This window comes from Dipodomys spectabilis, unplaced genomic scaffold (assembly GCF_019054845.1).
Source record: "Dipodomys spectabilis isolate Male_0828 unplaced genomic scaffold, ASM1905484v1 ptg000150l, whole genome shotgun sequence".
In the NCBI taxonomy this organism is placed as follows: domain Eukaryota; kingdom Metazoa; phylum Chordata; class Mammalia; order Rodentia; family Heteromyidae; genus Dipodomys; species Dipodomys spectabilis.
The window spans coordinates 280738-294289 of record NW_024870827.1 but is presented as its reverse complement, the minus strand read 5'-3'; positions in this window follow the sequence as shown (position 1 = coordinate 294289).

The following is a 13552-nucleotide window of genomic DNA, read 5'->3' as shown; positions in this document are numbered from 1 at the left end:
CCATGGTACTCTTCCAAGGGAATTGCCTGACTTTGATGTCAAAATATATTCGAGTTGTTCATATACATCTATAATAATTTCTGTAGAGTTTTTGATTTTTTTAATAAGAAATAATTTTAACTGATCTGTTGAAATGAGTAGTGTAGAAACTAAAGATATTTCTGGTGCTTGTTTGAAAAAAGTATATTTTAAAATATTTAGTATTGTGTTTTTATAATATCCATAATCTATTTCATTCTCTCCTAGATATAATACTTTGAATTCGACATTGGTTTATAATATATAGGTTCGTTAATAAATGTGTCCTTTCAGATTGCATTCCATATAGAAACAGTTTAAGATTCCTTTAATTCCTAGGTCCTTATAGAATTTTACTTCTTTGGGACAAAATGACAATGTTATCTTATTTCAAAAGTTTTATAAAGGTTATGCAATGTAAAGGCCTTTCTGAAAAGGTGAAGATTGAATACACTGATGTCAAACTATCTTATATTTCTATGAATTATATGTATTATTACACTTGTATATTTGTAATCAATATAATCAATTAATAACTGTTTTTCATTTCTTGCATCTGAAGAATGAAAAATATGGAATACTTCACAAATTTTCATATCACTAATATGGCTCTTGTGCAAGAGCCATGTTAATCTCTGTATTGTAATTCAGGTAGACGTGCTGCTGAAGCATGTAGTATTCTGTAAATTTAAGGAGTTAATGATGCAATCTTAAGACAGGCATATATCCTTGGTTGCCTATTTGTGACAAGGAAACCTTACTGTTCCCTAAATTGCTATTCATCTTATTTCTGTAAAATTCTTTTTATGGTGGAAAAAACATATTGTTTGTTCAATTGCTCACATTTGCAATTTTTGTCAATAACTATTTGAAGTCTTTTTCATTTGAAATTTGATCATACTTTGAAGCCTTTATAGGTAGGTCCAAAGGTGATGGCTTTTCAAGTAATTATTTATCAACTGAGTTTGCTTTGTGGAGCTAATGGATTCAAAGTAAGCCTTGCTTAAGAGCTACTTCTAAACTTCTCCAGCTTAAAATTTCCCAAATGAGGTGTTACTGGCACAAATGTCTGCCTGACCCATTACCCTTGCTCCATGTAGGAACAGACCAACCAGAATATCTTACCCGGAGAGCATAGCTTGTCATACTGGAGCAAAATCAATCTTAGTTTCAAGGGATCATAGTGAGATGAACAGTTTAAACAGAACTGTTCAGACTGGAAGGTATGTTTTCAAAATATAATTATTTATTATCCCTACCATTTCAAAAGTAGCTAAAGCCAAGAAGGTGAAAAAATTGTTCATATGAATGATTACCTAATGTCCTGGCTTGTCTATCATCCAACCAGGCAGGAACATACACCACTGATTTTCTATCACCAAATATATTCCATACCTCCAGGAGAAGTCTATATGTTTCTCCTCATTATTAGACCTTAAAGTGGTAATGTTTTAATCACAGTGTTTCCTCTTGCCTCTAGGCTGTACATCTCCGAATGGTAAAGCTTTAGGTCTAATTCTACCAAACACTAAGGTAGAGGTAATGGAATAATCTTTTAAAACACTTGCCTTTGTTACATTAACAACAACAGAACAATGGAAAACATTTTCTTATAGTATATATAGTTATATATTTTATGTTTATATGTGATTATTTTATATTTCACACAGTGAATCTTACTGGTATTAGTTGATAATTTGACAAATTAATTTAGCATTATTCCAATAAATAGATTGGAATATAAATAATCAGGATTAGAATATATTTTAGAATACAAAAAGTATCAATGCAATGTTTTCGGTATAAACTTGTGATACCTTCTAGGTGTTCTTGGTTTCTGAATTCACATGGTAAAAAAAAGGTTGTTTTCCTTTAATCGATAAGAGATTTCACTCTGCTGTTCTGTTTATTGTTTTAACTCGCTGGTCCCTAACTGTTTTTCCCCATATTTCTGAAGCATTCCTACTGATTATACCCAAATTGTGCTGATATGATGTCTAAAATGTATTACTGTTCTACAGGATCCATGGGTCCTAGGATCCCAGGTCCCAGTTATCTGCATCATCAGATAACTAGGGCAGGAGTTCTCACATAGGCCCATGCAACATGCCAGCAGAAAGTAATTGAAGACCCATCTCAATTTCTCTTTTCCTATTTTTCAGGGCCCCAACTCCTTGAAATGCAGGAATTAGCAGTAAGCAATTTGGAATGCCAGACAACATAAAATACAGGATGAGATCACAAAATGTGAAAGTACAGTAATTCAAACTTTCAATTTTCAGATGACCATCCCATATGAATGAACAGGACCACAAATGTCACAAGATTATTGGTAATACCCCTCTCCTAATGATTAATAAATGATTTCAGTCCAGCATCAGCAGGCCAAAAAATAGTTCCTGGAACGATAGATCCATAATTGGTCTACCAATGCTAGGAATACTTGACATAGAGGTCAAATATAATTCAGAAAAACATTAATTGATAAGATCCTTAGTGCTTCAAAACACTGGTACTTCAGTAAAACTTGGTTCTGTAGTATAAAAATATCATTCTCAAACAAATGATAACCTACATTTAATCTCGTGAAAGTATATTCCTTTTCAAATAAACTTTTAAAAATCACATTTGCCAAAATAACACTTTACAAGTAGATAATATTTAGTGACGTTACAAGTTTTTCAAGTGTAGGGAGCAAGTTACAACAGAGTTAATTTATTTACCCAGCACTAATGCCAAACAGGTTCAACCATTCATTAAAGTATAGAAATAGTACCCTCCCCCACTATTTGTGTTTTTCAGTAGGTGCCTTCGAAAATTTGTTAAATAGATCAGCCTCCTATATTTCAAACCGAAACATTAGCTAATAATGTAAATTTGATCACATAATAAGTACATTTTAAAAAGTCATGAATAGATGCCTTATCATATGGTGTTTTATGTTTTCCCTATCTGTCTAACATACTAAGAAATATGACTTTAATTCTTGAATATGGGTACTTATCAGAGATTTGACAAACAAAAAATCTGTCTTCTATTTCTATCATATTCCTCTACAGTAGTAAATTTTAGTTTTCTTTTTTTCTAAAACTTATAGGTAGTAGAAAATATTATCCTATGTAAAATAAAATAATCACAAACCATTGTACAAAGCCATTTATAAAACTGGTAGATAGGAATACATTCTAAGCCATTTTTAAACTTTCTTGTTGACTACAGATTAATCTTCCAAATGGAGGGGAATAAAGTGATGTCTAGGTGCTTCATGTCTCCAGTCTTTCAAATTGTTACTTCAGATGAATGAATTATGGAAATATAAGCTGATATCAGTTCAAGTATATGCAGGATATAGACTCCATGGAATGTACATAAACTTTTCAAAGTACTAACAGACGGTTTAACAGAATGACTATCAGGAAGTTGAAACCAGAGAGGAATAATAGTAAGGACATAGAATGAATGAAAATGGAACAAGGGGCAAGCACAGCTAGAATACTCAGTGTACACATGTGAGAAAGGACGTGGTAAATCGGAAATAAATCTTGTAGAAGGGGTTGGTTGAGAATGATAGGAGTGACTCTGATCCCGGAACATTGGACAATTAGATATACATATTTAATTGTAACACACTTGCACAACCTTTTGAAATTCAGTGAAAAAACACAACTAAATAAGAAAAACACACAAAAAGCACAACCAAACAGCAATCTCTATAGAGTATGATTATGACCTTTCAAGATTTTAAATAGTTAATGAAGGTCAATCTTGGCAAAAGCATACAAAGCTGTTTAAAGAGGGCAGTTTGGGGTAGAGGAGAATTTTTAACAGATTTAAATAGATTTTCTAAGGTAATAAATCACCTATATCTGCTGCAAATATTTTCTTCTGCGAATTCTCTTGGTCTGAACTGGATATTCCAGTCCTGAGCCACATTTGATAGCTTGTGAAGATAGAATGGAAGAAACAAGATCAAGAACCCATTACTCCACTGGAGAGAAAACAGTCCTCTAAGTTTTCTCTCATTACTCTTGACTACTTTTCTTCATAATTTTAAGTCAAGTGATTTTAAGTTATATTTTCCTTCTTTGTTCTGGGAAAGTAATTGTTCAAAGTAATTTACTAAATATTATTTTCCTTTTTTTTTCTATCATGCTGTTTTCTTGTCCAAGTGAGTCCATTAAACTTCCCCCTTTCATTTGGTTGCCATGGAAACCTAGCATCAATGTTAATGAGGACAATGTCTAATGTAAAACTTTGTCTCCAAAATACCAGTCCAAGAAGCTGTGATCACAAATATTTAGCTATACTTTTTTCTTTTACCTTGAAAGTCTTTTTGTGTCTAAAGTGACCTCAAAAATATGTACTCCACCACTTTTTGGCTCAATCACTTCTAACCTCAAAGATATATTTTCCTAACAAGATGCTTAGAGGAAACCAAGAATACTCCTTTTATCGTCTCTCGTAAGACTCTCCTTAGATACCATATCAGGATCAGTGAAGTTATTCTTTCCAAAATTATTTCAATAGATTATCTTTCTCTTTGTGTTGCATGTGCTCAGCAGGATGTATGGAAAAGAATAGAGTTAAATCATCCATACCTTGTATGAAAGTGTCTGTTACAAAAGGACAATGCTCCTATGTCCTATTTCTCTGTCCTCCTCTTAGCTCTTGCCTGATTTCCAACTAATCACAGATTCTTGGCTTCAAGCCTAGTGATGGTGAAGTACTATAACGCCTTCCTCACTGCTACATCTTCATGGTTTCTCTTTTAAAACTCTTTTATTTGGATGTGGAATTTATTTTCAAGTCTTCATTCAATCCGTTCTAAATTGTAGCGAGCTAAATAGGCTCTGTAAAATCACTTTAGGTAGCAAAAATATTATGACAATCTATATCAAAAAGTTTGGCCTCTCTCCACTGCTGAAGCCAATATGCTTAGCTAGGACTTCTAAGAACGCATTTTCTTGCCTTTTCAATTTGCTCAATTCTTTTCTGATCCCAAAAGTTATTGACTTATGTAATAAGAGAAGTCTTCATTATCTCATATTAACAAGGATATTATATTGTGTGAGCTACTAAGAAATGTGAAATCATTAGTTTCAAGTATCCAATCAGATTTTTTTCTGTGTTTCAGTTCTTCACGTACAAAGACATTGTAGAAAGTATTACAAACAGAAAAGTGTAAACCCAATATCTTCTTTCATTGTTGAGGGCACTTTCTCCCTAAGTATTTTGACCCAAAGTAACTTTTTCAGATAATTACTGTTTGGTAATTAAAATAAATTCACAATTTTTTTGTCTGATTTTAAAGACATTTGAATTTAAATTCCACTACAACCTTGTTTCACACAGTAAGTGTAGATTTCCTGGGTATGGACAATTCTCAAAGGAACCTACAGGATTTATAGCAAGGTTTCTGAGGTTTGTTTGTTTAGTGTGAAAATGAGCCATCTTCACTCACATTGCTCCCTCTCCACTAAGTCTCCATGGATTACTTTGCATGAAAGCCTATTTTCCCAAGCAATTTTAAATTTTCATAATAGGCTACGTTGTCAAAAAGTTTGAACAAATTAAAATTTACCTGTCATAATTTTAAAACTCTTTTGAAATTCATTTATTAGAACTGCGAATTCACCCATTGTAACTCCACTTTACCATCAAAAACAGTTAACATGTTGTTTTCATGATATAGTGTCCATGAAACTATTATTTTCCAGTGGCTTTGTTATGCATATATATAAACTTATAAGCTGATTTTGAGCAAAATGAACTACAAGATATAGAAACAGAGAGTATTATTTGTGGTTGTTGTTTTTAATGTACTACGTGATTTCTATTTTCTTTTGGGTTGTTCCCTATGCGTTACTCCCTGCTGTATTTGATTTTGGTAGCCTGTGTATTGTGTATATATTTACCTTAATTAGGGAAGGGAAGAGGAACAACAAAATGGTGAGACAAAGGACAAAGACAAAGCAACGCAATAAAAATACTCACAAGACAATATGTTGGAAATATCCATTACAACTTGTGAGGAGTATTGGGTGAAGGAAAACTGAAGAAAATGAGGGAGGAGGTAACAAGTTTGAAAAGTTATGTATTCACTACATTAAAATTACTGTAACCCCACCATTCATCACTTTGACAATAAAATTAAATTTAAAAGATAAACTGCATGAAATAAAATTTCACTGTATTGGTATAGTAGATATTATTCTTTATGTAGTAACTTTTTAAAAATCAATACTTTTTGGGGTCTAATTTGAATGAATTATCCCTTTTTAATCAAAGGATCATCAACTTGAATGCTATCCGACTAGACAATATTTTCACAATATACTTACCAATATTTTAAAAAAAGAATAAATATAGTACTTTCTCATAATAAAAGCGAAAACAGTTTAATTCGATGGATACCTATAACTTTTAAAAGTAAATAAGTTGTTAAGAAGACAGAATATATTTGTTCTTCATCATTCCAATGACTTGTAACTACTCATTTTCAAATTCGGAAGATTCCATACCTGAGAGATTCAAAACAGTACCGGCTTGCATGTTATGTAATTCTGCAATAGATGCATTTTCCCATGGGCTGTTACAGATTGAGAGTCAACAGAAAAATAGCCACTTTCTGGTAGAGGATATAACTATGTAGTATCGGTAATAATTCTTCAAGAGTAAGCAATTGTTTATCAGAGTAAGCTATTATTTTTATGACCATCAATACCAATATTTATGTTATAAAGTCATCCTAAGGAACAGTTTTCAAATTTTAGGGTGCACCTCAATATTCCCTTAATTCACATCATGAATAGCTTATCTCTATTGTGAAAAAATACAACTCTGCTAATGTGATGCCATAGATGTTCTGGAAAGAACACCACAATAAACTGGGTTGCATCATTCCCCCCCCCCCCCACTGTTATTCTTGAGATCAGAACACTTGCAAATATTATTAATTTTTATACTTTTTAACTATCATATACAATCTGGATGCTAAGATCTGAAAATTACAGTTCAAAGCCCACCCAGGCAGAAAGATTCCCTAGATTCTTATCTCCAATAAACTCAGCAAAAGCCAGACGCAAGTGGCACTGAGGTTGAAGTGGTAGGGCATGAGCCTTGAGCATAAACAGACTCAGAGACAGTGTCCAGGCCCAGAGTTCAAGCCATAGGACAAACCAATAAAACCAAAACAAAAACAAAAACAAACCCCAAACCTAACATTTTTCTCAAAGTATAAAGTAGCAAATAATTAAGGAAATTGCTTCCTGTGTTACATACAGGTAGAAGAAAGAAGATGTCACACGATAATTCTCTTCATACCATGTTATACCAAAGCCTCAAAAAATTGCTCTTATTCTAAATTTATCAATTAATATCATCAATTTTTTGGCAACTCTGTCTCCAACATTCACATTATCATTTTATACATGAACTTTTGGAATTATCTACTAACCAATTTCTAATTATAACTCACTTGAAAAAACATTTTAGGCAAGTAGAATGCAAAATCATTTGTGAATTTGTCAATTAAACCCTCTACTTAAAAAGGATTTAGTAGAGTCCTATAGAGTATAAAATTACAAACAAAACCAAAATATTTATTTTAAATCGAAATTCTAATTTAGCAAGATCTTCAAAATCCTACATTAGACGAACTTTGCTATTTTTCCAGGCTTAAGCTTTTCTATTCCTTCATCATTTCTTTGGGATACAACAGAATGATGATTACTTAGTTTTTCAAATTTTGGATGGGAATCATGAGTCATTTTGCATCTAGGAATGTTCTGTAATGAAGAGAGTATTTAAAACACAAGTGAGGATTAAGTATGAGTTGCATTTCAACAGGAAATTTGACTTCTCAAAACATAATGGCAAAATTACCCCAAACGTCCAACAATGTATTCCTTTCTGGTTTGTTTCGTTTTATTAAGACAAAATTATATTACCTGGGCCAGGGAAGGTATCACTATGTAATTCCATTCTCTAATCTCCTGTTTTAATCTTTGTGCTAGAATTCTAGGCTTATATCACATTGCCCTGCCTTAGTTTCTTGGTATATTTAATCTAGATACAGACTACCAATTCTGAATTTCTCCAGTGATATTATACACATTATGCACCAGAGTGACTGCTCAGACTGTTCATGTACTATTTTCAAGGATGTTATAACATTTGAGACAGGATATGAATTTTTTCAGATGCACCTGCGGGGTCTCTGATTCATTCCTCCATGGATCCGATCACTTTAATAATGATTTTTAACTATCACTGATCCCTAAAAATGTAATATTCTCAAACTTATTTGAAGGAAGTTCTTTTATGGACTTTCTAATATTAGAAATTATCACTTGATTCTAGTCTTATTCAGGACATATATTTATTATTTTCTAAATTTTCTACACATTCTGAGAGTTGTTTCATTTGTGTATTTGTGTGTGCACATATAAGTGCCTCTGTGTGTATGTGTATGTTTGTATGTATGTATGCAAAATCCTCAAGCTCTTATTCAGCAATCTTGCTCATGACTGGTATTCCATCACCTGAGCCATTCTTCCAATCTGGGTTTTGACTGCTTAATTTTATATACTGTTGCAAAGAGTGTTCTGCCCAGGCTGGATGCAAACTTAACTTCCCAGACTCCTTTACATCCTTAGGTTTTATTTCTCCAGGAGTATTAACTTTTAAACTACAAACATTTTTTGAGGGTAATGTCTAAGCTGTAGCCAAGATTTTTAACTCAAGAATTCTTTTTTTTTGTTTTGATGGGGAGTCTGGTCATGGGGCCTGAACTCTGGACCTGGGCTCTGCCCCTCAGCTCTTCAGCTCAAGGCTAGCACTCTACCACTTGAGTCACAGCGCCAATTTCGGCTTTGTTCTTTTTTGCTTAAGTCGTGCTGAGGAATCAAACCCAGGGCCTCATGCATGCGAGGCAAGAGCTCTACCACTGAGCCACCTTCCCAAACTCTAACTCAAGAATTCTTATAAAGATAGATGAACACACACATTACATTTCCTGAATGTACACTGTTAGGCATGTGATCGTAAGTTGGGTCATGGTGAGATATGAGGATTGAGGTTCAAACCAGCCCAGGTAAGAAAGTCCCAGAGACTCTTTTCTCCAATAAACTAAAAAAAACTGGAAATGGCACTGTGGAACAAATGGTAGAGCATTAGCCTTGAGCTGAATAGCAGAGAGACAGCTCGCAGGCCCAGAGTTCAAGTGCCAAGATTACCGCCAACAAATATGTGTGTGTGTGTGTGTGTGTGTGTGTGTGTGTGTGTGTAAAGAAAAAAAAGAAATGTGATCTTAGCCCCCAGTTCATTGCTAGCATAATCCCTGCTCTCACAAGATGAACGTTTTCTTTTCAGCTCTTATATCTCACTTGCTTTGGAAACAGGATTATTCTTCCATTCTACTTTCTACAAAGTTGCATGATTAGCAAGCATAATTTAGAATGGGAGTGGCATCATACTCCATGTTCCACGTAGGTGTCTTGCTTTCTGTATATCACTCTCATAAATCTACATACTGGACTTGGCTTTATTGTTACAATGTTGTCTTCTTTGTAGTCTTCTATATTGTATTGAACCCTTATACTTAAACACAGAACTTCTCTTTCTCCTATTATTGCTATTGTTTCCCTTACTGTTAGCTCATGTACACTTGGGAAATAATGAACAGTACTTACACTCACAAAAAGAATGTTCTGAAAACCTCTTTCCATATAAAATTCGCCTTAATTAGCCGGGCGCTGGTGGCTCACGCCTGTAATCCTAGCTACTCAGGAGGCTGAGATCTGAGGATCGCGGTTCAAAGCCAGCCCGGGCAGGAGAGACCGTGAGACTCCGATCTCCAATAAATCACCAGAAAACCGGAAGGGGCACTGAGCTCAAGTGGTAGAGCACTCGCCTTGAGCTGAAGAATTGAGGGACAGCACCCAGGCCCAGAGTTCAAACCCCACGACCGACCAAAAAAAAAAAATTCGCCTTAATCTACAGAGAATTTACAAAGTTTGAACTCAATGTACTCATGTATAATGTATTTATAAGCAATATAAATTTCACATTTTCTCTTTACTATGTTGTCTCTGAAACACGTGTTACCTCAGTTCCATAGGTGTCCTAGTATTATTTCAGTGAAGCCAGAAAACATTCATTATACCTCAGGCAGCACCATCGATTGTTATTGGAAGTAACTGTTACTGGATGTGGAAACTGACCCCAGGAGAGGAATGGAACATAGAGGAATAACAAAGTTCAAGTTACCTTGAGCTTTCCTTTTTCTGAACAAGAAAAGTATCCCAAGGCTTGAAGGAAACTCTGTCCCTGGCTTTTTCTAGTGTGTTCTTTACTCATATAAAATTTTTCTGTAAACTTCTTGTTGAGAGTGTTACAAAAAGAAATAATGTACCATTTGAAGGTCAGCATAGAACAAAAGGAAATAACGCTGTTTTAAATGTGTTCTCCTGCAAAGGAACAAAGACATGGAGGTTTTAAAGTGTCTTATGGATGGATATTTCAACCCTGAGATGATTCTCTTGATGCAGGCATCGGTTATCAATTCCTTTGGTCTGGTCCTGAGTTCTCCACAGCAATAAGGATTCCAAAAAAGCAGGATCCAGTGAGTATGATCAGCAAAAGGAGCCTCTTCTCTGACCAGTACTCCTTTAAGGAGGGTCCCAAAGAAATTGATGAGATTTTTGTTTGCTTGTTTGTTTAGTTTGTGCTGGTTCTGGGGCTTGAACCGAGAGGCTGGATCCTGTCCCTGAACAGTTGTCTTTCCTGCCCACCGGCCCCCAAAGCTAATACTCTACTGCTTGAGCCAAAACTCCACTTCTGGTATTTTGGTGTTCAATTTGTGATAAGCGTTTGACAGACTCTCCTGTCTGGTTTGGCTTTGACTTAAGATAGTAAGAAAGCTAAGTGGCATCACCTGTACACACTTCTCTTTTCAAACAAGAAATATTAGATGAAGTTTATTGTAAAGCTAATATTTGACAATTTTTAAAGGAAGAGAATATGTCTAGCAAAGAAGCCATAACTTAAATAACTTAGCAAAAGTAGGTGCACTGAATTATTTTGAAATTATTTTTTCTGCTTGGGAAGATTATTGATCTTGTCCTTTCTTTTGGGGAAAGTTAAGGTAATATTTGCACTTTTTGTTGGCTGTGGGGCTTGAACTCTGATCCTGGGCGCACTCCCTCTGTTCTTCAGCTCAAGTTGAGCACTCTAGCACTTAAGCTACAGCACCACTTCCGGGTTTATGATGGTTAATTGAAGATAAGGGTCTCATGGACATTTCTGACCAGGCTGGTTTGAACCACAATCCTCTGTTCTCCTGAATAACTAGGATTACAGGCATGAACCATCAGCACCCAGCTCATATTTGCGATTATGTGCACTGAATGATTATGTAGACAAATAATGGAAATTTCAATCAAATGAGGGCATTGCAGCTTTTCAGAAAATTTGAGATAACAATAAATATATCCTCCTTTTCCATGTTGTTTCATTAATGACTCGTGAGCTATGGGACCCTTGAATTAGCACTTTCTGCCATCTGTGTAGGTGTATTTAGTATCAGGAAATGTTCATAGAGAAGTATATAAAGACTGAGATTTTTAGAAAGCAAAGAAGATAAGGTAAGATAAAACAGCACAGAAGGAGATACATTTATTACACAGAGATTAAGAAGTAGCCTAAGATATTTAGAATGCTAAAGATAATGAGGAATAAGACTAGTTGATAACTATTTGTTCAATAAACAAAAATGGTTCTCTAAAACATTTTCTGGTATAACATATTACTATCATTTATTACTTAACTCTGGAGTTATTCCTTCTCTTCCTTCACAACTGTTAATTTGCCTCTGCCGTTTTGTTTCCATGAATAAACAAAAAGATTTCCAAATCTCACTTAGACTACCTTTCTCATTATGATTAGCAGAGACCATTCAAAAACCTGGAATCTTTGAATTTCCAGAATTAAACTTCACCTGACATCTAAGCACATTCAAGCCATTAATTGCTGTGACCTAATGAACAAAACTTTTTTTCAACACAATATCCTAATATAAGTAAAGTACATGAATTATGGACTATTGTCAAGTCTCAGTATGGCAGGAGCAATTATATATTCCAAGTACGGGCTCTTTATTTTGCATTTACTAACTAAATGTTTTATGGTTTTGTTTTGGTTTTTTTTTTTTTTTTTGCATTTTTGCTCAAGGCTATCACTTTACCACTTGAGGCACAGCACCACTTCCAGTGTTTTTCTGTTTATGTGGTACTGAGGAATTGAACTTAGGGTTTCATGCATGCTAGGCAATCACCGTATCATGAAGCCACATTCCCAGATCCCTAAATGACATTCTTAAGTTGACATTACATTTTCATTCAGTAACTATGTACCATAATATTGGCCAGGTGCTAGAAAATAATGTAGAAAAGAATACAATAAAATCCAGTAAGGCTAAATGGACAGAGAATAACCCTCACATTCTTGCAAGGATACAGAGGGCTTATCTCATGGAGATGTATCAATACGCTGAATGAGACAGCTCCTGACCCACAGCCCACCTCCAGAATGAGTGGGCCATCTTGGGTTCCAGCCACCTGTGGTCGTTGGGCCACCGGCTACAGCACCCATTCTATCAGTTCCTTAGAGCAAGAGTGAGAGAGAAACAGAAAGAGAGAGAGAGAGAGAGAGAGAGAGAGAGAAAGAATCAGAATTAGATTTAAGTCAGGTGCCATTGGCATAAAACTCTAATCCTAAGTACACAGGAGGCTGAGATATGGGGATCATGGTTCAAAGACAGCCCAGGCAGGAACGTCTGTGAGAGTCTTATCTCCAAAGAACCACCAGAAAACTGGAAGGGGCACAGTGCGCTCAAGTGATAGAGGGCTATCTTTGAGCTGAGGACCTCGGGAACAGTGCACAATCCTAGAATTCAAGACCCAAGACTGAAAAGAAGTGGACTCCCCACCACAAGAAGTGGACTGAATAGCACCCATTGTCCTAGAGAACATGGTAGAGAAGTCAGGCCGAGCTTCCTGTGAACTTGAGGTCATAAGTAAGTCACCTGGCTTCTCTGTGCCTCAGTTTCCCCAGCTGCAAAACTGAACAAAGTGAAGGATACCCTCCCTCATGGGGATAGGGTAATAATGAAAGAGAAACATGTTTCAGTTCACAATCCCACACCTGTTGCACAATTAATAACAGGCCCCACCTGAGCCCTTTCTGGTATCTTCCTGTCATATGCTCACAGAATTGCCAAAACCTTATCTGAAGGCCGCTCCCTCTCTGCCTAGACATTCTCCAGAGATCTCTCTGTATAAATCCCTTGTTTCCTCACAACTGTCCTGTGAGAAGAATGAGGTCCAATGGTTGAGGCCCTACCAAGAGCTTCACTTGTGGTCAAGAATTCGCTGCTGTGGACTGAGTTTGGGATAATCCATCTACACTAATGAATGAGCATGGTGCCACATGTCTATCATCCCAACTAGAGAGGACCAGACCTGGTGGAGCATAT